Source organism: Dermochelys coriacea, chromosome 17 (genome assembly GCF_009764565.3).
Source record: "Dermochelys coriacea isolate rDerCor1 chromosome 17, rDerCor1.pri.v4, whole genome shotgun sequence".
NCBI lineage: Eukaryota > Metazoa > Chordata > Testudines > Dermochelyidae > Dermochelys > Dermochelys coriacea.
In genome coordinates this window covers 8,527,229-8,554,014 of record NC_050084.1, presented here as the reverse complement: position 1 = coordinate 8,554,014, position 26,786 = coordinate 8,527,229, and the positions used below count along the sequence as shown (strand labels likewise).

Below are 26,786 nucleotides of genomic sequence, written 5' to 3'. Positions count from 1 at the left end.
AAAAGGAGTTCTTGTGTCATCCGATGAAGTGAGCTGTAGCTCACCAAAGCTTATGCTCAAATAAATTTGTTAGTCTCCAAGGTGCCACAAGTACTCCTTTTGTTTCAGCACTTCATGGTAATAGCAGAGAAAAAACTTAGATGCTTCTGGCTCCCAAAACACTTGAGGAAAAAATAGACTCTCCTATAATGCCACAAGTACTCCTTTTCTATAATTTTTAGTGATTCCGGGCCTATGACACAGTTGTGAAGTTTCCGTTCCAACCAACAGAGGGCAATACATGCGCACACTCATGCGGGCACACACCCCCTCACCAGCTGTCTCACCAGCCATAGTTTTATGGCTCACTGATATTACCTACATAACAAGTGGTGTTGCAAAAGGCTAGTTAATATATTTTATACATCAAGTTTTAAAAGAGAAGGCAGGATTTTTTTTTTTTTTAAAAGGGGCCTAAGGGTGGTAGGCACCCAACTTCCATTGAAATTTGGGCATTTAAAGCCTTTACAGATTCAAAGATTCCACGGCCTGAAAGGACATCATCATCATCTAGTCTAACCTCCAGCATAACTAGTCTTCGAGGGATAATATTTTTATTGCTAAATGTCAGTAAACATTGATTTCACAATACATACACAAACCAACGAAAAAATATTTCTATTCATGACAATCAAAATTTACAAACAGGCAAAGAAACATGCTGCTTGAGAACTTATTAGAGTTAAAATTCAGTAATTTAAACTTTGGACTTATACTTATTACAAATGGACTAGCAAATGAACATTAAAAACAAGTATGATATGTTGATTTAAGGATATTTACTTGGTATATCTTAATGTGTGATGTTAAGAATTTGTGCTTCGTTTATAAAGTTTTAACTTTTTTGACTCTCAATGTCTACTCTCATAAAATGATTGTCTACCAATTCCATAATTTCCCACAACGGTGAAAAACTTAAATCAATTTACAAAAATTTTAAAATTTAAACCCTATAATTTCACGCTACGGTGAAAATTTAAAAATTGATAAAAATCTTTTTTTTTAAATGCCTACAAACAAACATCTATAATACCTATCAAAATAATTTTAAAAAATTAAGATCTAATTCTGCCAATCATACGCATAACACAGGCCAAAGAACCTCACCCAACAGTTTTGGCATCCAGCCCAATAACCATGCCTTGAACTATAATATCTTTTTTTTAAAAGAGATCCACTCTTGATTTAAAGACTCTAAGTGATGGCAAATTCACCACGTGCTTTAGGCTCCTTTGGAAATTCCGGCCTAAACCGTTAGATATGTCTCTCTACATTAGGAAATGTAGCAATTTATTTATATTTTTGATCTTACAAACAAAAAAAGTTTCCTTCCGTTTCCTTCCCTTTCCCGCAAGTCCTTGATTCACCTGATATTAGATATTTCAACAGCTACAGACCAAAAAATTTTGCCCAACAAGATTATTCTTGTTTGGGTTCTTTGGCGTTCAAATTAAATTTAAAAATAAAGAGAGTGATTGTGGCAACAAAAACAATGAGCACCACTGAAGGTGCTGCTCCATCACAGGCGTTTGTCACTCGTAAAGCTGTCTCCAACTCTTTTCAACTAAACCACTCAGTTTTTCAGAGACAGATTTATGGCAGGCCATTGTGGGATGAACAGATGTCAGCTCTGCACAGCACCCAGTAGGTTTATAAAGCAATTTAAGTCAACTAAAAGTCATTGAGCCAAATCCAACTCAAGCATAAGGCTAAACTAAACTCACCTCCCTCAACTCTAAGCCCTCCCTCTCTCTATCACTGTTGGAAATTTTCCTACCTTCCCCATCACCCAGGCTTGGAAACGTAGGCCCTGTTTCTGCAATGAGGCTCCACACATGCACACGGTCCTGTATGGAGTTGACTACAGGATCAGGGCCTTGATATCATATTGAAGAAGGAGGATAACAGATGTCCAAATGGAGAGTTGCACCCTGCTTACACCAGGACCAAATTTGGTCCACAAACAACTCCTACCCAAAAAAAACCTCACATACCACTACAAAGGAAATTAAATTTAAAGGTAGACTGATCCCATGAGCAAGGGTGATTAACCACCACAAAATGTCTGGCCTTTAGTACTTTTAGCATGACTAATCTATGGTTTTCACACATATTTGCCATGGCAGAGTTGCAACCCTAGTTCTAAACTAAGCCTATATTAAGGAGATAGCACAGGTACTTAATCAAAAAGTTCCTTGCCTGTAAGGCTGCTTTGCATGGGTTTCATCAAAGGTAATTTGATCTTGGTAGGCCAACATTCCTAAAATAGTTGAGGGAATTCAAACATGAAATGAGGTTTCCAAGAGGGGATTTTAAAAAAAAAAATATAGGTCAAGCAAGTGTGAGTGATTAGAATAACCCAGTATCCCTTTGTATAATTTAAATGAATCTCTGTAAAAATCTACCTTGTGTCAATGTAAAATAAATTAAATGCAAGAAGTTGCCTTAAGCAAAGATGTAGATATAAAATCCTTCTGCCAGGTGACTGAAGAGAGACCTTTTCTCCTCTGGCTTTCCTTGCTGACATCAAAAGACATTTGTCTCCATCTGAAATCAGTTTAAGTTTCCAGCCTATTTTAGAAGTCAAATAAACATGGAGCACACTGAACACCACACATGACGAAAAGATGACAGAAATGCAAAACAAGCCAAAGAGCTCTACCGCGAGAAATTTCTGGTCTTCCAGGAACTTCACAGATGTGGCATCATCTTCTAATCAAAGCTAAGAGACCTTACATTTAGTGATTACATTATCTGACTCTTGCTTTATAAACAGCTAACCTGAAACCAGTGCTTACTGTTAATTGCAGCCTGCAGCTCTGCCCCGCTCTGCTCACCAACTACTGAGACTCTTACCTTTCAACACAGAAGGTGATCCTCTAACTTTTCAGCCACCTCCCAAAAACAACAGCCGCCCCACATAACTGTCCCTACGCGCCACGGGGTGGAACGCGGATGCTCCTGTTCCCAGAAACAGGTCCCTGCCCCTGGAGCTAATCCTACAAAAAACAATATTGTAGTACGGTACAGTGGTTGCACAGATCACTACATTATGTTGCTGCAGGGTAGTATTTTGGATCATTACTGTAGAATACCACAGTGTAAGAAAAAAGGGAATCTTTCAGCTGTTAGCAGCATAGGGCCTATGATACACAGCTGAGAAGTCCTAAATGCATCCTGCACAGTGGGCAGTGGTACACAAACACACACACACACACACACACACACACACCCCTCTTTCATGGTATTCTTCTCATTTCTATGCCACCCTTGAGAACTGCACCACACGGAACAGGCAACTGTGACACGGGCACTAAGATGACTGAATTCCCATGCTTTTTTAATATCAGATCCTGAAGAGACTATAGCACCAGTGCTCTCCAGAAACAGTCACCTACACAGACAGTTCAGTAGCCAGCTGAGCCACACTCACCTGACACCGGAACAGGGGAACAGAACTTGGGACCTTCCCCCTCCAGGAAAAAATATGCCTCTTCTACTTGACCACAAGCAAGATTTCTGTTAGCCACTAGTACGCCACATCCACTTTCGAGGGCATAGCTGCCCCATGGAGGGCCACAACATGATCACATGCCCTTGGAAGGGCTTACATTTCACCCAGCAGACAGTAGCAGCACATGTGCTAGTCCAGGACCCTGACTAATATGCCTTCCAGCAGCATTCTCCTAACTGCTGTGTGGAATACACTGCCCTGCTCTGGGGGTCAGTGACCAGCAGGAAGGAGAAAGGTCTGTGGCAGCTGGAAGACAGCTGGAGAGGCACAAGGCAGGGAGATAGTCATTGAAGTAGTTACTGGGGCCCACTGGATGTTTGAGCTGTTAGGGCCTAGCAGCCAAAGTGCCTTTATCACTTCCTCCCAGCCATGGTATACTGGGTGCACTAACAAATGCTGTGTCAGGACAAAGGGATGATGCATCGCAGTGCTCCAGTGAGCCTACCAGGAGGCAGCCTTTCACCCTTTTTTCTTTCTTTTCTTCTAGGTTTAGCCTTTGCTGCTGTCATTTTTTTAAAACCCTGTGGCAACAGCAGGAGCAGGTAGGACTCCTGACTGCTGACACTTGTGGGACAGCTGCTGTTCCCAGAGGCACTGGGGGATGTGCACAGGACAGCATCAGTCTGCATGAGAAGAGCAGGAAGAAATGCCCTCAAGGGGTTAGGACAGAGGACTGGGAATCAGGGCTGCTGTTTCTATTCTCGGCTGTACTACCAACCTGCTGGGTAAGTCACTTAACCTCACTGTGCCTCAGTTACCCATCTGTAACATGAGAGAAACAGTATGTACGCACCTGATAGGAATGCTGTAAGGTTTAATCATGCTTTGGTAAAACACTAACAGGTCCTTGCAGGAAAGGTGCTACATCAGGCTCTGATCTAGAGCCTACTAAAATCAATAGGAGCCTTGCCACGCTGTTCAATGGCTTTGCATTAGGCCCTCACCGCAGCCTGAAGCACAGCACGCACAACAGTGGAGCTCAACGTACTGTGCGTTCCAGGTCAGCACAGAGGGCAAACCAAACCAACAATCCAGAAGTGCAGCACGAAGCAAAGAATGCAGCAGGCAAACAGTTAAATGGAGGAGCCAGGGCCATCCTTACCCATACGCAAAGTACACAGCTGCGTAGGGCACCAGGAAATTTGGCACCAAATTTCCTGGTGCCCTGCGCAGCTGCATGCTGCTCCAGGCCCTGCTCTGGCTCTTCCCCAGGGCCCCTGCCCCTTCCCCACCCATCCCAGGCCTGCCCATTCCCCACCATGCCTCCTCCCGCCCCTGCTCTGTCCCAGTCCCACCCCCACACCCCTGAGCTCTGCAGCCAGGCTGGGCCTGCACTCACCAGCAGCAGGAGTGCAGCGACCTGGCCCCAGCCACACTGCCGATGAGTGCTGGGGGGTGGTTCCTCCCTGCCCCCCAAGCCAGCCAGCCACCCCCCCAAGGAGGCCTGGGGCCCCACATCACCCCCCTGTGGGGGACTGCATAGGGCCCCAGAATAGCTTGAGACGGCCCTGGGAGGAGCACGTGATCAAAACCAGCCAATCCCTGGCCATGTAAATCCTTGGGCAACACTGCTTAGGCTGGGGTTATTTCTGTAAGAATTTCCTAAATATGCCACTGAACTCAAGGGCACAGCTGGAACATTAAATGCAAGGCTATTCCTTCCCAAGGCACGCGCACACTTGTTCCTCCAGAGCCATTGTCTTATGGAGTCAAAATCAGCAGGAAGCAAGGATTTCCAAATTACAAGCGGAACACTTATTAACTGCAAAGCACAGAAATGTAACAAGACATCTTGTCCTTCTAGTTAAGCGTTAGTGGAAGCAGTTTAATTGAAAGAAACTAGGGTTTTCAAGGACTCATTCCTATCCTACAATGCTTAAAAATCTCCATTCTCTCCAGTGCATCCTTCCTCACAAAAGGGAGATGGGACAGCAGGGGAAAAAAGCCTGTTCTTCAAAAGCAACCTTTAAGTCATGTTCTTGACAAAGCCTTATGAAAACAAAAACCTACAGTGTGGATGAAGGGACAATGTTATAAAGGTGACTCACTAACAGTCCACCATAAGCTTCTTAATGGATAGCAGTCCTGACTGATTTACACGGACATCACCACATGCTGTCACTCTTGGCCACAATCAAAGGCTACTAAACCATTCCCATCCCAGTCACCCTCCTTTCCTGGCACAGGTTTTTAGTTGTTCATTTCACTTCCTGGAATGTATGCTTTTTGTTCTGTGGATTCTCACGCCCCTCCCCTCCGCCCCCAAAAGGAAGTCTTTGAAATTTGATGGCAGGCAGTGGCTGCACAGCTTTCCAAATACTTCCAGGACACACTGATGCTAAGCACCAGCCCATATGGCCCCTTTTGTTTATTTACATTAAAAACGATGTTCAGATGGGACCCAGTTCTGATCTTATGCCAAGGTAACTTCAGTGGGATTATAAGCAAAACCAAACCCAAGGTGATTACCAGTCCTGGGACCCATCCTGCAAGGTACTGAGTGACCTTAACTCCCACTACAGAACCCTGCAGGATGAAGCCCTCTGTTAAGATTGCGCAGAGAAATAATTAATTCAGGGGAAGAATTCAAGGACAATTTATTCACATTTCCCTTGGTCCATAGATGGGCCACGCTGCTCTTGCACAGATGGGGGAATGCATCCACCACCACTGCAATATTCTCCTAAGCTTTTGCTGGGACCTCATGGAGGTCCCTCCACTCCTTAGTGTAAGGGCTCAGGGGCAATAGGAAGCCAGGAGAAGGGCGGGTGGGAGAAAATTAACATTGTCCCTTCATCCACACTGCAGGGATCAGGGAGGAAAGAAAATTAATTCCTCACAGATTCCATGATAGAGGGTCTTTGGGGCAACCACTGACTGTGGGAGCCTGGACAGAACAACCTCAATGGAGTGCACACCCCCTGCTCCCCTGACCAGCAGAGCGTATCTCTGCAAGAGAAACTTTATGTAGATTCCCTCCCCTTCAGACTCCTCCAGCAGGTTTTCCCACAGAAGTGGGAGATCAGGCCCTTTTTTAACTGCCTAATATTTACTTCCTCTCTTTATCCTATATTAGCATGACTGGTTTATTATTATTTGTATTACAGTATTACAGCTGCGACCAGGGTCCCATTGTCCTGGGTGCTGTACATATACATAGGAAGATACAGTCCCTGTCTCTGAGAGTTTATAATCTGAATAGACAAGACACAAACAGCAAAAGGAAGAATAATTATCCCTCTTTTACAAGTGGGGACTGAGGCAGAGGCATTAAGTGACTTGCCCAAAGTCACTCAGAATCTGTGGCATTGCTGAGAATTAAACACAAGTGTCCCAAGTCCCAGTTCAGCGCTTTAACTACTAGACCAGCCTTGCTCTATATTATTAGTATTTCTTTTGTGATGATTTCTCCCCTGTGCATGAGGCTTTTGTGCCCGTGACTGTTTTACTCGGATCCAAGGAGATAACCATTCAAAAAAGTAAAACAGCTGGGTCAATATTACCAATCTGGCTACAAAGTGTATTTAATATAGCATCTTGGATTTTTGTGAGTCCCCCTTCAACTACTAGCTAGTGAATTGGTGATTGCTCTCAGTCTGTGGTTACTTCTGATGTCAGACTCTATGGAACAGTTGGTTATGCTACTTTAAAAATTAAACAAAAAATATTTTTTGTTTAAAAAAAATCTACAAAACATGCACACACCAGTCAGCTTTTTTTAAAGTGATATTTACCCATAAAATGCTGCTTAAAATCCTCCAAACAGAGAACCAGAGGTACAATCCAGCAGAATGTTTAAAGTATCTTTGCTTTTTATAATAAGGAATGGATTGTTGTCCAGTGGATGAAGCAAGGGGGATTGGGAGTCAGGGCTCTTGGACTCTATTCCCAACTCTCCCACTAACTCATTGTGTGACCTTGGGAAAGCCAGCAAATCACTTACGCATGTTCTTAAATCCCACTCACTTAAAGTTTTAAACACGGCTCACATTCTTTGTGGAATTGAGGCCTATAACTCAGTTTATCTAACTCTGAAATGTAGACCACTTTTCTTATGGGATGTTGTGCAGCATTGGTAACACTTGAAACACTTGTATGAAAAGCTATGCAGGTGTGAAGTAGTAAATTTTAAATATATATATATTATAGGTAAGTTATAAATACCACATATATGCGATGGTTATTACTATATCAGTAACTTAAACAGTATTTTCATGTATGAAGGCAGTGTGATCTAGTGCATAGAGCTCTGGACTGGGACTCAGGAGACCTGCGTTCTAGTCCTAGCTCTGCCATTGACCTACTGGGTGACCCTGGGCAAGTCTCTGTGCCTCAGTTTCCCAATCTGAGGGATAATGATACTGACTACTCTTATAGATCTACTGATGAAGAGCAGTAGGTAAGAGCTATTATGTGACAATATCATTTATAAATGATTTACTCTAACAATTTTCAGTAACTATCTTCTCTGTTATTCTTTATTTGTAGGTAATGGTTCTATTGTACTATAAATTGTGTGCTGCATGCTCCATTCACATTGTGTGTATAGTAAAAATAGCGTAGGCAGACAGGTCAGAGCAGCAGCAGATGAGTTCTCAGATTTAACACATTGAAAATGAAATGTTTGTGAAGCTAAAACATTTCAACACTGCTCCTAAAGACCAAGTACAACAGAGAGAACCAGCAGGCTGCAGCTGATTACTCTGAAGGGCCAACATTTTGAGGGGCAGAGGGGAATCATCTTGAATATTTATGTGGTAGGCACACATTTCTGTGAGCCCAAAGGCCTCAAAGTAGGAGACAAATTTCATTACAATTTATAATAAGGAGACTAGATACTGTTCTGTATAAGCATCTCCCAATGCTAGACAACTAGAGTCATTTTGGGGAGCTAGGATTCTTCTGCATTGCAAAGCAATATCACAGCTGGTTGCTTTAAATAAACAAAAACAAACAAACAAACAAATCCTTGTATGCAAATCCATTGAGATTCTGCCACAGTTGGGTGTTAGTTGATAAATACTGGGGGAGGAGGGGACTCGATGCACAACTAGCCGATTGGACTCATTGCCACAAGACATCTTTTGAGATCAGGAGAGTAGTGAGATTCAGAAAAACATAGGATGTTATATGGATAACAAGAATATCCAGAGTGGTTATATTAGGGACTTAAAAGAAAAAACAAAAATAAAAACACAACACAAGAGTTTTGGAAGGGAGATGAACTATACTGCTGCGGGGCATAAGCCAGCTTCTTTAAATTCATGGAGGTCAAGAAGAAACTTTCCATGGGGGCAGGTTATCCCATAGCTACTGCAGGGTTTCTTGCATCATCCTCTGAAGCAGCTTATACTGACCACTGTTAGAAACAAGGTACTAAGACTAGGTGCACAGCTGGTCTGATACAGTATGGCAAGTCCTATGTTCCTGTGACCGTGGCATGCACAGTCAAAACAGTGATCGGGTTTTTTGTAATCACTTCAAAGCCAGTTATTGCTCGTATGTCACGTGCTGCTCTAAAATGCTTTCTTACTGCAGCTTACTCTTCCGTTCATATCTGGAGGCTCACTTATAAAAATCCGTCTTTGAGCCCAGAAAAGTCCAAATGGGCATTCAGGTTTCAAAATTGGGAAACCACCATTTCTGTCATAAGCAATTAGCCTGCAGCAGTAACATTTTGTATGGACATAGGGAATCTATTCCTAAAGGTTCCCACGGTGTTTCATAAACTATCCACACACACAGCACCACTGAAACACATCCACTCTGAGGCAGCACTCAGGAGAATGGTGGGGAATCAAGAAGAGAAAATTCTGAACCAAGGCAACTGTGAAAACCTTTGGGTCTATGGAAAATACTATGGGGGTATTATCTCCATTGTACCTTATATCTAACATATTGCTTTTCTAAGGGGTGAGCAGGCATTCTTTGCTGAAGGAAAAGCAGTCACTGAACCATTTGTCTTAGGCTCCAGAAGTGAGATATCTTACCATGCAATCTAGTTAGCAAAGTAACATGCAAAGCAGAGTAGGTAGCGAGACAGATTGCAGATCCACACAGCACACCACACAGCAACACCTTCCAGCATCCCTAGGGCAGTGTTGTCTAGTGGCTAGAGCACTGGATTGCAAGTCTAGACTCCTGGATTCTATTCCTGTCTTTGCCTCACTGCAAGACCTTAGGCAAGTCACTTAACTGTGCCTCAGTTTACCAATCTGTCAGTCATGTATAACACTTACCATCTATATAAGGGAGTTTGTCAGCCTTGAAAAAGCCTCAGATGTACTGAAAGTTCTCAGCCTCATATAATACTTAAACCCTTCCACCTAAGTGCAAAATCTCCTCCTATTCCTTGGCATTCAGCTACTATTCCATCATTATTTCTAAATCATACAAACAATAAATAAGATGCTGCAGCCATTTGCTGATTGGATCTTTCCCTGTGCATTATATTCCAACAATTCTCAAAGAATTGTTTGTTTAGTTTAAACTGGATTCAGACACCACTGTTTAACATCTGAAACATGCTAATGCTTCATATTTATCAGTGTTCAGGGTTGAGCTCAGTATAAAAAGACTCACATATGCTATGGCTTTTACTCAGACACACCACACTGCAAAGCAAGTGGCTTGCAGGCAGTTGTATAACCAAGTACTTAGAGCGAGTTCCTATTTGGGGAAACCCAGCTGCAGTTGTAATGCAAAGCCCCTGTGCCATATGTCACACAAGCCCATCTTTAAATACTTATCCCTCTTCTTTTGTGCTTCGCTCCAGCATAAACCCTCACTGGTTCCAAAAACAAAAGTAACAGAAAGCCACATGTAGTAAAAGAAAATCATTCTTTAGAGACAGAGGTAATCAGCCACCCTTGGGAGCCAATAATGAAGGTCAGAATAAATATAGGGATTGCCTCTGGAGCAATTTTCAGATTGGACGTGGTCAGCAACCGCTAAACTGTAGGAGAAAATGAAAGATAATCCACTGTGGGGGCAAGGGGAATCTTTAATACTTAACACCCAAACTCTTCTAGGGCTAATTATCTTGGCTGATTTTCAAATGTTAATTTGCCATTAGAGCCTCAGAAACTGAAGATGGGAATGACTTACTGGATCTAGACAAAAAGAAAAGGAGTACTTGTGGCACCTTAGAGACTAACAAATTTATTAGAGCATAAGCTTTCGTGAGCTACAGCTCACTTCATCGGATGCATCCGATGAAGTGAGCTGTAGCTCACGAAAGCTTATGCTCTAATAAATTTGTTAGTCTCTAAGGTGCCACAAGTACTCCTTTTCTTTTTGCGAATACAGACTAACACGGCTGCTACTCTGAAACCTGGATCTAGACAGTACAGGACTAGAAGTTTTTCGTTGAGCAGGTAAATAAGGAATTACTTGGCTTATCCTGCAACTCTTGCTGAAATCAATGGAGCTGTGAACGCTCACCGCTTTGCAGGATCAGGTCCTCCTTGCCTTCAAAATAACAAAGAGGGGGTGATTTTGTGAAAACGTGTCCAAATAATAACAATGATCAGGAAGCACAAAAGACTATTTTCCCCCGGTTGGTATAATTACAAGTTAAAATTTGCCAAACTGTTTGAAACATAAAGAACCATCCTGGCTTGAGTTTGGAGAGGGCCAAGCTCAAAATAAGTCATGGCCAGATGGGTGACAGCACAGAAATTAACTGAACTCCTGTTAACATTTCTATGCTCCTTCAGATTGGCAACCATTATCACTGTATCAGAGTGCCTATTTTATCAAAGAACTGCAGCTTCTCATGCTGGGCCTTACAGCACCTGTAGCTGTGTAACCAAAAGGGAACGTCATTCCTTTTATTCTGCACTGCTCCTTTTAACATGCAGGAGATTTCCCACCTGATGTCTTGGGTTTCAATTCAGATCCAGAATGTTAAGCCTGGTCTACACTAACAAGTTTTGCTGACATCATTACATCAGCTAGAGGTGCAGCTTTTGCCAACATAGCTACTCTGACAAAAGCCCTATGGGACATGGAGCTATACCGGCAAAAAAAAAGACAGTCACTCAGGGAACTGGTACAAGCTATACTGGCATCTGTTCTAGGACATTTTGTGAGGATAGCTATAGCAGCAAACCTTTTAAGTGCAGACATGGGTTTAGAGTCTTTCATATGAAGAAGACTTTATATTCATTCATTCTTTCTTTATATGTCATTTCCTTAACCTGAAGTTATCTAAATCAAACCCAAAAACAAACAAAAAAACCCAAATACATGTGTGCATGGCTTGGAAAACAGACATAGGGCTCAATCCTGTATTTCACTGGGAGCTGATGGCACTCAGCTCTGCCCCGAAAAAAAGCTGTCTAGCACTTAGCAGAGTTGGGCCTCTAATGAAGCAAGTTGCTGTTTCAAACAAACATGCTAGCAGGGCTGCTGCACTGGTTGGCATGGACAAAAATATTCAACACATTCATGTAAATACACCAAGAATTTTAAGAGGCCCCGGCAGCTTACACAAAAACCCACACATACATTTACCACCACATGACGAGCACTAAGATGCAGTCTTAAAGCCAGCATGGGAAAGACACTATGTATTATACTGCAGCACCTAAATGGTTTGCAATTACAAACATCTCTGACTGTTATTCTCCTGCCTTCAGAGTCTAAGGGCCCTCTGCTTAATGTGAAAAAAATCATTACTGATTTGCCTAAGGCAACATAGAGCAGAAAGATTGTACAAGTTTCTATGGAAACAAAATTAGTAAAGTAAAAACCACACTCATGGGCATTGTAAATTATTTACCAGGACAGGCCCCTGTCCATTAAGATCTGATAAAAAGATTTAAAGGTAATCACTAGGCAGAGTGTTGCAACCGCTTAGTTCAGGTCACTGAAACCACAGTCAAAGAAGAGAACAATTTTGGCTTTCTGGCCATGTGTACTGCATAAACCACTTTAGGTTAGAAAGCATGACTCACTCACAGGTGGCGGAGAAGTTTGAATATTAAATATCTTTCAGATCCTGCATTTTTGTCATCATATTTGCAGTTTGGAGATTTCTTTGGTGAAGTGGAGGCAGAGCACGGATCAGGCCTGAGTGATATGTGAGAGACGATAAGTGGATGTGCAACCAAGGATGACATTCTGTGCTCCAGATTCTAGTCTTTAAAATAAAAATCAAGTCTCTTGCCCACATGTCTGCACCATGTCTAAGGGTATGTCTAGTAAGCAGTAAAACACCTGCAGCTGGCCCATCTCAGCTGACTTGGGCTCAGGCTGTGGGGCTATGAAATTGCAGTGTAAATGTTCAAGTTCAGGCTTGATATTCCTGGTATTTCTAAAGGAAACCACAAAAAGGGTGAGGGGAGGAAGAGAAACAAATACTTTTTCAGAACAGAAACAAATACCCCACCCCTTCCTCTCCCTCTCATCTTTCAGGACTTCTTTATACAACATGAAGAAGCAAAAGATGGTGTAAACCCAATTACAAAAAAAACAAAAACAAAAAGACACTAGCAGTTCACCTTTAAGTCCCATCTGAAAGAGGACACCTCCAGCCGTACAGCACACCTTAATACACTTGCGGGGGCCCTGTTTAAGTATGACTCAGAGATTAACAGTGTGTCACCAACACCACTTCTGCAGCCTTTAGGTGTTTTCCGTACAGGTCTCCCATCTAAGTACAAACTGACATGGCCCTGCTTAGCTTGTAAGGATCACACTTACAAGTTATCACTTGAAACCACAGATAGAAAGAAAAAAATGGAGTAATTCAGTCTCAAAGTCAATAAGGCATTTGACTTGCACACATTCAACCCAGTGAACGCACTGAACTGACATCTAGGTACAGTTACAGTAAGTGTGTGCTGTATTCTTGCTATGCAGTGACACAGCATCTCATTTTAAATAGCCCTCTTTTATTCTCCCTCACACAGTGTGACGTGGCTCAGTGGAGGAGAATCTCCTTGGAAAACTAAATTTATTGGTGATGGATATTTAATTAAACACCAATATGTCACATTTCCTCCAAGGAAACAACAGAAATGTTTCCAATGAACCTTGAAAAAAAAAGGATATTACATCGTCTGGTACATTTGGGCTCTTAGAGAGTAAATGTGCAGTTCACTAAAAGTTGTAGTTTAAAGTTTGCTCTGTTTCTGTTGGCATCCCGACAGAATGGATCAGAATATTAGATAGACTATATGGGAGATTAACCTGGATTTAAAGTCAGTGAGATGTTCAAATAGGCTCTAAAACTCTTTTCAAACTTGGAAGCACAGCTTGGACAAATCGCAAAAAAAAAAAAAAAAAAAAGGCACAGTAGATTAGGGCAAGTGTGAAGGTGGTACTAATTATAGAAAAGTTGAAGAGTCCAGGGTTAGATGATTTCGACACATGAAAAGATGTTCAGATGAATATATAAGAAACAGGGTGTTAAAAACTTAGAAATGGAGGGTAAGAGAAGGGTTGGAAGACCTAAAACTATCATACAAAAGGATGTGATTAGCGAGGAGTTTATGAAGAACTGCTTCAAGACAGACTAGAATGGAGAAGAAGGACTCGATGGCCCGACCACACATACATGGCCCAACACCACATAGATGGGATTAAGGCTAGAAGATTATGAGATTTCTCAATGGCAAGAGAAGCTGATGGCTTCCTTCCATTGTCTCACTTTGACAGGCACCTGAACTCTCTGGGTTCAGCCTAGACACAAACAAATAATAATGCTGCTGCCGCCACCACCTCCTGCACTGATTTATTATGGCCGGCCACTGAGTAAGGATAAGGTCTTCCCCCAAACATCATCACGCTTCCAGTTAATTTTTTAATTAGCATAATTAATTTCCACATATAATTCACAATGCATCGCAGTCCAGATATTCAGGCCAACCCAAAGCAAAGACAATTGTCAGCCAATGGAAGTTCACAATTTAGAACAGGCCTAAATGTTGACATGATTATTTACTGTTTGTATTGCGGCAGTGTCTAGAGGATCCACTGAGCCAGGCACTGTACATACACAGAACAAAAAGATGGTCCCAGCCCCAAAGAGCTTATAGTTGGAGTGTAAGATGAGATATAGCAGGTCAATACAACAAACAGAGGGAGAGCACAAGGAAACAACGAGACAATATTGGTCAGCATGATAGGCTGTGTTCCCAGCACACCAGCAGCCGAGCTTTCTGTAGACATCACAGCAGAGGTCAGTTTTAAGGACGGATTTATAGGAGGACAATGAGGTGGCTCTGCGGGTGTTTACAGGTAGCTCCTCCCATGCATGAGGGGCAGCATGGGGGAAAGGCTGGCATTGATACAAGTTGTATCTATATGCAGGGATGCTAATTGAGTACTGTGGGTCCGCCTTAGATAGTTGGGGGAAGGGGAAAGCAAACATGCATTCTTTTCCATTCCCTTTTCTGTCCTCCTCTCTCCAATCACCTTGATCTTAAATCATAACTAATAAAATAAACTAACTGCATTTTTGTTAAGCTTCTAAATTTATACCAACTGGGCTGCATTTGTACCATTGGGAGGCTTGTCCCCATCTTTCCCTAAAATCTTGGAGAGAAGAAACCCTGTTGAATGGAGAACAAGTCCTAGATATATATTAGAGGAGTTCATGAGCACATCTGTTTCCTTGACCATGGGCAACGACTCCAAAGGGTGCTAGTATAATGGACTTAGCCACTATAGGATAAGAAAACCACTGCTACCTCTGCATTTCCAAGAGAACACTGCATTTGTAGGACAGCCACAGAAATCTTGACTAGAACGGTTTTCATTCACCTACGCATTGTATTGCTATCCAGGTATGTCACTCCCTTAATTCCACTCCAATCTTCATCCGGACCTGCATTGCCACTCCTCTATTCTCTCCTTAAATTCCAGCTCTACTGTTCAGCAAGTAGAGTATGCTGCAGCCTGCCTCCACAACCATGTAAACAGCACAACTGCATTATCCCCCACACTCCACTGATACCACTTACTCCATTGCAAGATCCAGTCAACATAAGTATTTCTATATTCCCCTCTCTGATCTCCCCATTTGTCTCGCTCCTGTTTCCACTCTGTCCCTTCACACCATCTAGATAACCTTGGTGCAACAGCTTTTTCCATCAACTCTCTATCTCATTTCAAATCCGCTGTGAAAACAGTTTCTATCACTTTCCTGTACCTGCTCTTCCTTTGTTTTCTCATCACTCGCTTTCTAACCAAGTTTTATAGCCCCATAAAGCATTCTGGGACATGATTTGCAGGGAGTGAACCAGTTCAAAAAGCTGCATTTCACGGCTTGATCTAATTTTAAGAAATGCAAGCTTCAGAAGTAACTCCACCTAATAACAGAGAGCCAGAAATATCCAGGTACCTCTAGCTTTGACAAAAGAATGAAGAAAAATAAGGTCTGAAGGTGCGGCTATGCCTGATCAAGAATGAGAATGCAGTTCAGCACAACATACCTTAAATGTGCCAAAAGATATTTACATATTCTGAGGATGTTACACTTATGTCAACTGTAAACTGCTGAATAAAAATATTGGGAAAAAGATGCCATTGTTATAATTTACTCTATAATTAGGTAAAATGTTAAAGTCAGCTTAAAGATTGAATATCACTGCAACTTATCTAACAGATGGGACATGCTTCATTCTCTAGAGAAGATATAATTATTTTCTTATTTCTAGTCAGTTAAAAATTTGCTTTCATGTGACCGGACAGCAAAAGAACCTTTAAAACAGGTATGTATAAATTAAACACACACTTAAATGCATCCATTTCAACCTGTAGTTAATACAGGCCCCCTCTCTAACCCTGCCTCAATGTGGCTTTTTAAGAGGGACAGAGCAGCAAATGAGAAATGGACAAGATGTCAGACAGAAGGAAGAAATATCATTTCCCAAAGTCAGAGCTCATTTTCCAGCAACAAAACGAGACATAGAGCTGAAAGAAAATGCCAGCAGCACAGGCAGCAGCATCTCAATAGGCAGACACAGCTGGCACAGACACCCATTTAACCATGTATCCTGGCTGGGCTTCGCTTAAACAGGGACTATTATTAACAAATTTAGAGGCAGCGCCCTGGAATAATAAAAGCCATTTGCAAATGCAAGAATACAACAGCTAAAAAGCAGGTTAGTATTAAACTACCTTCTAACTGAAGAAAAGATGTCAGATAAAGATGAGCATGTTACATTGCATCACAAAGTTCTTTTAAGGGCACCACTTTCTGCCATTCCACATGTACTTGGCTAGCAACAAATTATGCACATTAACACATTGTTTGGTTGACATAAGATAATTATTTCAATATTTGAAAATAGAGGTAGTCAATATATATGGCAATTATTGTCAATTAGCATTGGCTGGGTGGATGACATAAGTGGCTGCAACCCCTGAAGAATCTGCTCAGCTGTTATTGGAAGATGCCTAGTTTCCATCTGCAGGTTGTTTTTGCTGAATTGGAGGCCAGATTGTGAAATGGCCTATTTCTCAGCTAGAACAACAACAGATGAGAAAGGGAAACTACAGTTTCCTCCCAGGTACTAAAAGGGAAGATCCCAGATATCCATCCTTTTTACATTCTCCCTTTGTTCTCTTTCTTTTTCCACTCTTAATCCTACTTCCTTCATGTCCTCTTGGACCCAACTGCTTTTGTGGCAAGGCCGAAGGACAGTGCAGAATGGGTATGCTCATCTCATATACACTGCCACTCAATGTGGGGATTCAAAGACATTCTTTAGATTTTTCTGAGTTTCATGGTGAATTTCACCCTAGCGCAAAAGAACCCACAAAAGGCTCTTAAGGACTTGGGTCCAGATCCTCAAAAGCATTTAAGTATCTAACTCCCATAGACTTCAGTGATTTCAATGGGAGTTTGGCACTGAAACACATTTGAGGATTTGGGCCTTATGCCCTGTTCTAACACCCCTAGGAGTCAATGGGAATCTTTCCATTGACTTCAATAAGGTTTGGCTCAGGTCCTTAATACAGAGTTTTTACGGGCACTGGTGTGAATTTCACAGTAGGCTTACTATATTTCTTTGTTTTGTAAATGCAAAGAAGAGGATAACCTGCACTAAAAAAGATTATAAAAAACGGCCCCATAGCCCATTCTGTAGAGGCTATGGTTATCGACATTCTCTGATTGCCATTGAACAGAGAAGAAGAATTTTCCTCCCTGGGAAAGGATTTTCTTTCTACACATCACCTGAAGTTAAGACCAATTTTACTATGTACCACTTTGGAGGCTGGAGATTGCTATCCGAGAATGGACTAAATGATCCATCTATTCTGGTATCCTGTGACTGACAGTAGACAATACCAGACACTTCAGCAAGACTCCCCATAAACAGAGTAATTTGCAATAACCCAATCATGGGGAAAAATATTTCCTAACCCCAAGCATTTAGTGGTTAGTTTATTTGCTGAAGCATTAGGATTTGGTATCCCATGTAAACCTGTAGCCACTCTAATATTGAGAATATTCTTATTATTCATGAATGTCTAATCCTTTTTTAAACCCTACTAGGCTCCTTGTCTCCATGGCATCTTGAAGAAGTGAGTGCCACTGGTTAATTAGGCATGATGTAAAAAGAGCTTTACATTTATAACCCCTCAGGGCTCCAACACAAAAATAAAGAGAATCCAAAAATATCCTGCCTTTCAAAAAAAAAAATCTTTTGATATTTTAAGCCATGATAATGCATCCCGCCCCCCTTTAAGTGATGATTTTTGGGGATAGCAGTATGGATGACTGCAAATAAATCTCAAAAAATCATCTTCGCCAAAAAGAAAACGCACATTTGTCATGAAAGAAAAAACAAATAAATTTCAGCATGAGACACCATGGCCTTTGTGAGAATTTGACTCTGCTTCTTTAAAGTTATTCTCTTTAAAAAAAATTAATTGCTTCAGTTCTCGGTCTTTATTGAAAATCCAGTGCACAAAAGCAAATAGCCAATTTTCTACAGTTTTCAGAGTGAGAAGAAGTTTTCCTGATATGCTGAGAAAAGGGGGAGGAGGGTGGAATACTATATCATGGAAGGCAGAAACAATTAAGCTCTTTCCACATACTGAAAGGATAGAAAATGACTGGGAATTGCTCTGAATTCAAGAAAAGTATATATTAAAAATGAATGCAGTTTCCCTACCAAGTTTATTGCAGCAGTAAAAAAGGTCTCTCCTATTCTGACTATATTTTCTGATGTCCCAATTGAAACCCATTAGACTTTAATAGGCTTCAAGTAACAGAGGAAACAAATGAAATCATGGAATATTTAGTAATAAGCTATTCTGCTTTCCGCAAGAAGACAGCTGTGGCTCCCAAGGCCTGCAATCCCTCCAAGATCCCTTATCATAAGGAAAGTGCTCCTCATTATGTGTCACATGGCTGCTGATAAATAGAAATACAAGAGGAACCCTATGCCATGTGGGAGGCAGGAACTCTGCCTTCCCAAGACCCTCCATGTTTGAAAGAATGGCAGGTGACTAAGCCATATGCAAATGAGAGGAGACTTAAAAAGGAAAGGAATTGCACCAGCTGTCTCCAAAGGAACATTAATTAAAGGGGCAGAACTCCCACTCATTTGCCTTGGAGTTCAAATAAATATACTATGGGGAGCATGAAAGTTACAGAGTAGCTTTTTCTTCCCAGAGTCCACAAACCTCCACAGCAGGGAATGCCACAGTAACTACCTGCTGGAAGCAGGGTTTTCTTTTTGTTCCCAAACTACCACCCTTCAGTTTCATCTTCTCTTATACCCTACCCACATCATCTCCTCCACCCCACCCCACCGAATCTCTAAGGCTATGTCTACACTGGCAACTGAACGACAAAACTTTTGTCTTTCAGAAATGTTAAAAAACCACACACCCCTCAAAGACAAAAATTTTACTGATGACAAGCACCGGTGTGAACAGCGCTTTGTCAACAAAGCTAACACCACTCATTGGCGGTGAAAGTTTTTTGTCATCAGGAGAGCTGACAAACAGCGGCTACACTGCATGTCTTTTAGCTGCGTGGCTGTAGCAATTAGTCCTTCACTCTTCACCATACCAGCTCCCACATCCAGCCTTCATCTGAAGATTGGGGGATTGCATTAGTGAATGCAAACACACACAGTCAACACTAAAGATTTGCATCCAGGGCCCCTGTTGCCATGCAGGAGACACTAGCCTGATCAGCAAACCGTCCACATGTAAAAAGAAAAGGAGTACTTGTGGCACCTTAGAGACTAACAAATTTATTTGAGCATAAGCTTTCGTGAGCTACAGCTCACTTCATCGGATGCATCGGATGCAAATGCATCCGATGAAGTGAGCTGTAGCTCACGAAAGCTTATGCTCAAATAAATTTGTTAGTCTCTAAGGTGCCACAAGTACTCCTTTTCTTTTTGCGAATACAGACTAACATGGCTGCTACTCTGAAACCATCCACATGTAGAATACCTGATGATTACAATGGGAGTTGCATGCCTAGGGGATCTGTCTAGTGTGGAGGTTTACACTGAAAGAGCAAGCAATTAATCTCCATCATCTTTCATCAACAGTTTTCTATTCCTAATATAGTTGTTCATGAAAATACTGGATACGCATCCAGATTTTTCCCATAAGCAGCACAGCTTCAGATAACACAGTCAACCTCTGTAGAGTCTCCCCCCGTGCTCCCCATAGAGGGCGCTCTGCATTGGTTTTGGAAGGCATACTTGAGCAAAACTGATTTCAGGTGCAAGTGCCAGTTGTGCTCTATTACTAGAGGCAGCCCTTGGGGGAAAACTGAGTATTGTGAACTCTTCAGGTCAGGGACACCATTACCTAGGGTGACCAGATGTCCCGATTTTATAGGGAAAGTCCTGATATTTGGGACTTTTTCCTTATATAGGCACCTATTACGCCTCACCCCCGTCCTGATTTTTCACATTTGCTATCTGGTCACCCTACCATTACCATCTGTGTTGTCAAGGAGTACTTGTGCACCTTAAAGACTAAAATTTATTTGAGCATAAGCTTTCATGAGCTACAGCTCACTTCATCGGATCCGATGAAGTGAGCTGTAGCTCACGAAAGCTTATGCTCAAATAACTTTGTTAGTCTCCAAGGTGCCACAAGTACTCGTTTTCTTTTTGCGGATACAGACTAACACAGCTGCTACTCTGAAACCTGTGTTGTGTGTAAGCTGAGGCCAAAAGAGCTAATGCAATCCTTGGATGTGTAAACTGGTGAATCTCAAGTAGGAGTGGAGAGCTTATTTTATTTACCTCTGTATTTTACCTCTGTATTCAGTGCAACCACCACTGGAATACGGTGTCCAGTTCTTGCACCCACAATTCAAGATGTTGATAAATTGGAGAGAGTTCAGAGAAGAATGATTAAAGGCTTAGACAACATGCCTTAGAGTCAAAGAGCGCAACCATTTGGCTTAACAAAGAGAAGGTTAAGGGATGATTTGATTACAGTCTATAAGTATCTACACGGGGAACAAATATTTAATAATGGGCTCTTCAATCTAGCAGACAAAGGTATAACATGATTGAGTGGCTGGAAGTTGAAGCTAGACAAACTCAGAGTGGAAGTAAGGAATACAATTGTAATGGTGAGTAATCAACCATTGGAACAATTTCCAAAGGGTTGTGGTGGCTTTTCCATCACTGACAACTTTTAAATGAAGGTTGGATGTTTTTCTAACAGATCTGCTCTAGGAATTATTTGGGGGAAGTTCTGTGGCCTGTGTTAAACAGGAGGACAGAATAATAGTGGTCCCTTCTGGCTTTGGAATCTGCAAATCTGCATGTGGTGGAAGGATGGTCCAGTGTTTATGGCACTAACCTAGGACTTTGGGAAACTGGATTCTGGTCTACTTTGCCACAGGTTTCCTGGGTAACCCTGCATGAGTCATGGGCGGCTTATCTTCACTGCAGAGTTAACTGGGGCTCACCCAGGTGTTGCCCCTAACCTGGCTCCCACACATACACACAAACTCTCTCACTCAAATGTGGTGGTGCTTGAAACCCAACGCCCATTCTGGGGTACAGGCTAAAGCCTGAGCACTGCTTACATTTGAGCTGATACCTAGTGCCAATCACCTGAAGTAACTGCGGTGAGGACATACCGTGGGTCTTGCTGTGCCTCAGTTCCCCATCTGTAAAATGGAAATAACAGCACTGCTCTACCTCACAGGGTGTTGTCCGAATAAATACATTGAAGACTGTGAGATGCTCAAATGTACAGTGATGGGGCCACAGGAGTGCCCCGGATAGACAGACAGTATGTAGATGGGGTAAGCAACTCCTTGCAAAGTGCTGCATTAGGTTATTCCCAGACACAAAAGAGTTCAAGTTCAGCAAGGGAAATAAGACTGTTCATCCATCTCCCCTGTTTTTGGCAAGCAGGCACTCCCTTTATAGACATACAACATGAACAACTAAATACAATACGCTGTTCAGAGATACTCTCCAGCTGTATTGGTTTACAAGGCCAGCAGTCGATTGCTCAGGACTGGCCACAGCACTGGTGCTTTACTAATCAAGAATGAGACAAATTCCCACTGCTACAGCCCAGCTGCCTTGCCCCTGAGCTAGGGTAGGCAAGTTCATCTCTAAAGGTTTTGTGGTTAAGGTATAACAATTTGGCGTGTATCTTGCTCTTCCTCACTGCAAACCAAAACCCCATCAAATAGTTTTGTTTGTCACACACCAGAACATCCCAGTTGGAAAAAGCTCTGGTACCAATAAGCTATTTTATAGCCTTGCTCAGGAAATGCTGTCATTCTGTACTTGGTTGCTTGCTTCCAAAGACCACACAGCTGTACTTCATGTAAATACCCTTAAGCGCAGAGCTTTGCATCACTTTTTCTCCATGCAATAACCCCATAAGCAGGTCACATACTGCATCAAGACCTGGATCACTACTGACTTTTCCCCAGGAGTAGAGCATGCTTCCTGCAGGGGGAACAGGACTGGGATTCAAATCTGCATCTCCTGGCCACAGGGCAGTAAAGAACAGCTCTACAGCTTTACCCCGAAGCCTTTGCACACAAAGCATACATGAAACAGAAGGCCAAATTCTCTGCTAGTACCAATTGACACAACTCCATTAACTTCAATGGAGATGAACCAATTTACACAGTCTGAAAATTTCAGATTGGAGTGGGGAATCACTGTGAACTGATGTACTAAAAATATGAATACTTTGCATCTGTATAGTCCCTGTAATCCAAAGATCTCAAAGCACCTAAACCTCACAATAGTTTCACAAATGGAGAATCTTAGGTACAGAATATTTTCCCTAGGGTTGTGCAGAGAATACTGACAACCAGTGGCCAAGCCAATAACTGTTATTAGTATGCAATTATTTATATTGCTGTAGGCCCTCAGGGACCAGGGTCCCATTGTCCTAAGTGCTGTACAAATGCATTAACAAAAAGACAGTCCTTGACTGACAGGGGGGAGGGATAATTCAGTGGTTTGAGCATTGGCCTGCTAAACCCAGGGTTGTGAGTTCAATCCTTGAGGGGGCCATTTAGGGATCTGGGGCAAAAATTGGGGATGGTCCTGCTTTGAGCAGGGGGTTGGACTAGATGACCTCCTGAGGTCCCTTCCAACCCTGATATTCTATGACCCAAAAAGCTCACAATCAAAGCAGGAACAGAAAACGGGGATGGGAAGAGGGAGGACGATCCCCAATGCCCTGCTCTTAACTGCTAAACCTGGCTGTCTCGCACACATTTGAGCAAAATTTAAACGCGTACTCCCTGCAAGGAGCCTTTTATCTCAGTAATATTTCCTTGTCGGAATTATTCTACAGAACAGAAATATCCATGCATGCCATGCACTATTTAAAAACAAGCAAGAACCAAAGAGATTAAGAGTGCAGTGACCTTTATGAATTAACCAGCTAACACAAACTACGTTTAAGTCAGCACAAAGAAGTTATTGCACATTGGTGGCTCAGACTCTCCAGCATACAGAGACTGCTCTAGGCACGGCAAAGAGAACAGCACTGGGATGCAGTTTCAGATAACTGCTGAGCTGATTATATCTGTGAATTGGGCTCTCTTAAGGCAAAGAGCAGCATAGCAAGTACCGAGAAAGCAATGAGCTGGTAGGCAAGCAGAGTGCTGGTGAAGAGACATTGTCATGCAGCTGCTGTCTCTGCAAGTTCATCAGGCAACAAGGTTCGAAGCCAAGTGGAATGCTCCTGCATTTTGCCGTCCGCCCTTGGAATTTAAAATACTGGCCACCTACATGAATTACCTACCCAAGCTGGTCCCCAAATAAATAACATTAATTCCATAATGACTGGGCTAGTATGAGATGCAAAGACAGTCTGGCGGAAGATATGTGAGCTGAATTCACACATGACAAACTGCATCAAAGACAATAAATTTATGTTTGTCCAGCACCTTTAATCCAGAAGGATACCAAGCAATTTACAGACTGTATGCGCTATACAGAGTTCACTCACTTACCATGAAGTTCAGCCACTTCGGGGATGGAAAATGGCAGCTGTTTAACTATTTTAAGCAAGCAAAATGCCATTGCCCACATTGAACTGTAGCATGGACTTTGGTGTGGACACTCCTTCCCCATAACAATGTAAGAACACTGCCTTCTCTACAGCTAGGTATAGCTAAGATTAGTTTGCAGCAAAGCCTTCATCTTGAACATACAGTCCCAGCATACAGATAGCATGTGCACCAAGTGGAAATCTCACATCTAAATAAGAATCCTAGTTCAAGCCAATGTGCTTCCCAAAAACTTACAAGAATGGTCTTGTATTTGCCCAACTGAGAAGCCTGACTCACTCTGGGTCCAATCTTGCAGCAGCTTCACGCATGGGACTCCCACTGAAATTAATAGAATAGGAACTCGTAACAGGGCCTTGGAGCACGTGTGCATCTCAGTACACCTTTTGCAGACCTTTGAAACTGGAGCTGTAGTTGCAGCTCCCACACCTGCTCCCAGTCATGTGCCCTAGAGAGGGAACCACATATAAGGCTTCCCGCCTCCTGGGCACAGCAGCAGATGGAGGAACCCAGAGTCAAGGAAAGCACTCTCAACACCTGTCAGAGCAGGAAGCAGGAGCTGGCTGGAATGAAAATTCAGCAAGGGAGCCCTGGAAGAAGGGTTATAAGGACTGTGAAGAAGCCTGGGGGCTCTAAAGGGCTGGAAACAAGGGCCAGGCAAGGCCCTGAAGGGCCGCAACGCCAGGTGGGACACTTTGTTCTGAATCTTGGTTTCTAAGGTCAAGAAAAATCCTGAGCAAAGGGAATGAAGTGGTGCCATTGCTTGGAGCACAATTTCTCCTTCCCCAGCTGGTGGTTCAGCCCACCAGCTCACACAGTTACTCACACCCAGCCTCTGCACATTACATTAGTCTCAGGAAGAGAAGGTTGTTTCTCTCATCATTCACACCGCCCAAAACTGGTGCCACGCTAGGCGAGTTAGAGGCTCAGCTCTTCTCTCGCCAACTTCTGCCCCACAGCGTGAAAAAGCAGCTGAGCTGCTGCAGCTCTTCACTGCCACATGCTCTTCCTGTTGTGGCTAAGCGACAGCGCATCTGCGTCCAATCGCCGCAACAGGTAGACCACTAACAGAAGGGGAAAACCCACATGAGGAAAGAGTCCCTGACACAAGCAAAATGACACACAGACAAACTCAGGGTGTTCAGCGCTGTGACTGTAAGATTCTAATCCAACTTTTATTAAAGCATCAGAAATTCTAGGGGCAATACCAGAGCAATTGATGCTCACACACTCATAGCCCTTAACTCATCACGTCCGTCCTTCCCTTGCTCTCGTTTGCCTGAGCGCCTGCTGTTTCTCTGAACAAATGAACTAGGTGGAGTTAAGGCAGGGTGACTGAAATATTGCAGAACCGCTGGAGGCAGGAGAGCGAGGTGATCTGCATTTCTAGCTCCAAACGGCATAGGTGGCGGTAGCCCAGAATGGATAGGAGAGTACATTTCAAATCCAGCACACAGCTCAGCACCGGCAGCACAGAAGGTAGCTTAGCAAAGCACTGCATTGCTAGAGAGGGATGGGGAAGCTAACTTCACAGGCATGCCTCACAGCTAGCTCTAGCAGTTGTGGTCAGGCCTACAAAATGATTTCCCACCCATTTCCTCCAGACAACAGCCAGTTCTTGTCCACTAGAGGTAGGACTTTCAAAAACACTAAGCACTGGTCTAACTCTGCTCTGACTGACTTCTATAGAACGGCAGTTTGGCCAACACTGAGTGCTTCTGAAAATCCCACCCTACAATTGTATGGCATGATGGCTTTAGGATTTGATGGCTCTTAGAGGTAGTCCTATGCTTACCTAGTTCAAGCCATGTAAAAAGTGTGCACACATCAGGGAGTCTTACCCAACTTCTCACTGCAGGAAAAGTGGAGTCCAGCTGCAATTGCAGAGGTACATGCATAGCTGCCAGCATTTACAAGTATTTTTGTCAAGAGACAGTTCTCCATATAAGCTAGATGTTTGGGGGCCATGAGATCACCCATCTCTGGATGTTTGTGTGTGCTCTCTGGTGCATTTTAGCACTTAGAGTGAGCTTTATATCCAATTAATTTCAGCACACACACACACCCAGTGAGTGAGATAATCAGGCGGTATTGTTGCCATTACAACAGAAAGACTAAGTGATAGGACTAATTCCAATGAAGTCATCTGTGTCAGAGCTAGGAGCAGAACCCAGGAGTTCCTTGCTTTCAAGTATTATGCATTGTCCATTATGCATTGCTGTCTCCCCTGCTGTTGTACTGCCATTTTGTGGCTAGAGGCAGAGGAGCAAGTTCAGCTGCAGAGAGGAAACTTGCTAGAGCTCTCCTAATATCAGTGGCAGCCCACACAGCATTAGTCTCTACACCTAATCGTAAAATGTTCTAACTTTCTTCAAAAATTAAGGAATCTGGATTACACAAGTCCCAAAGGACAACCCTGAGTGGCAGGGTTAAAACAGACAGAATTACCTGTGACTGGGAGTACCATGGTTTTCCCTTGTTTTCTGTATCCAGCTTATAGGCACTTTCACCAGCCATTAGCTTTGTAATTTCCAGCACTATGATCTTAGTAAGAAGGGCCCAAGATCTACTTTCATTGCTAAATGAAAACTGAAATTTAGCCTTGACAGTGGTAGGTCTCCAGATTCATAGTGGGGTGAGAGAGAGAAGGCCAGTGCAGCGGGCTTTGCAGGCCCCAAAACTTAGCTCTGCTTGCACTAGGAGCCTGAATTGCAGACTCCCTGACAA

At 42.7% G+C, this 26,786-nt stretch overlaps 1 protein-coding gene across 6 annotated transcripts in view; it reads right to left on the bottom strand.

The window, feature by feature from the left end:
• CUEDC1 (CUE domain containing 1) overlaps positions 1-26,786 on the bottom strand; it is a 115,203-nt gene that overhangs the window by 58,937 nt on the left and 29,480 nt on the right. The window contains exon 1 of one of the 6 annotated variants that reach the window (XM_043499270.1): positions 20,807-20,879. The exons of 4 other annotated variants lie outside the window; for them this stretch is intronic. The gene's annotated coding sequence lies outside the window, so the exon portion shown is untranslated. Of the gene's footprint in view, positions 1-3,472; positions 3,494-20,806; positions 20,880-26,786 lie in introns of those variants that run through there. One more of the 6 variants, XM_038376039.2, reaches the window with a different exon arrangement.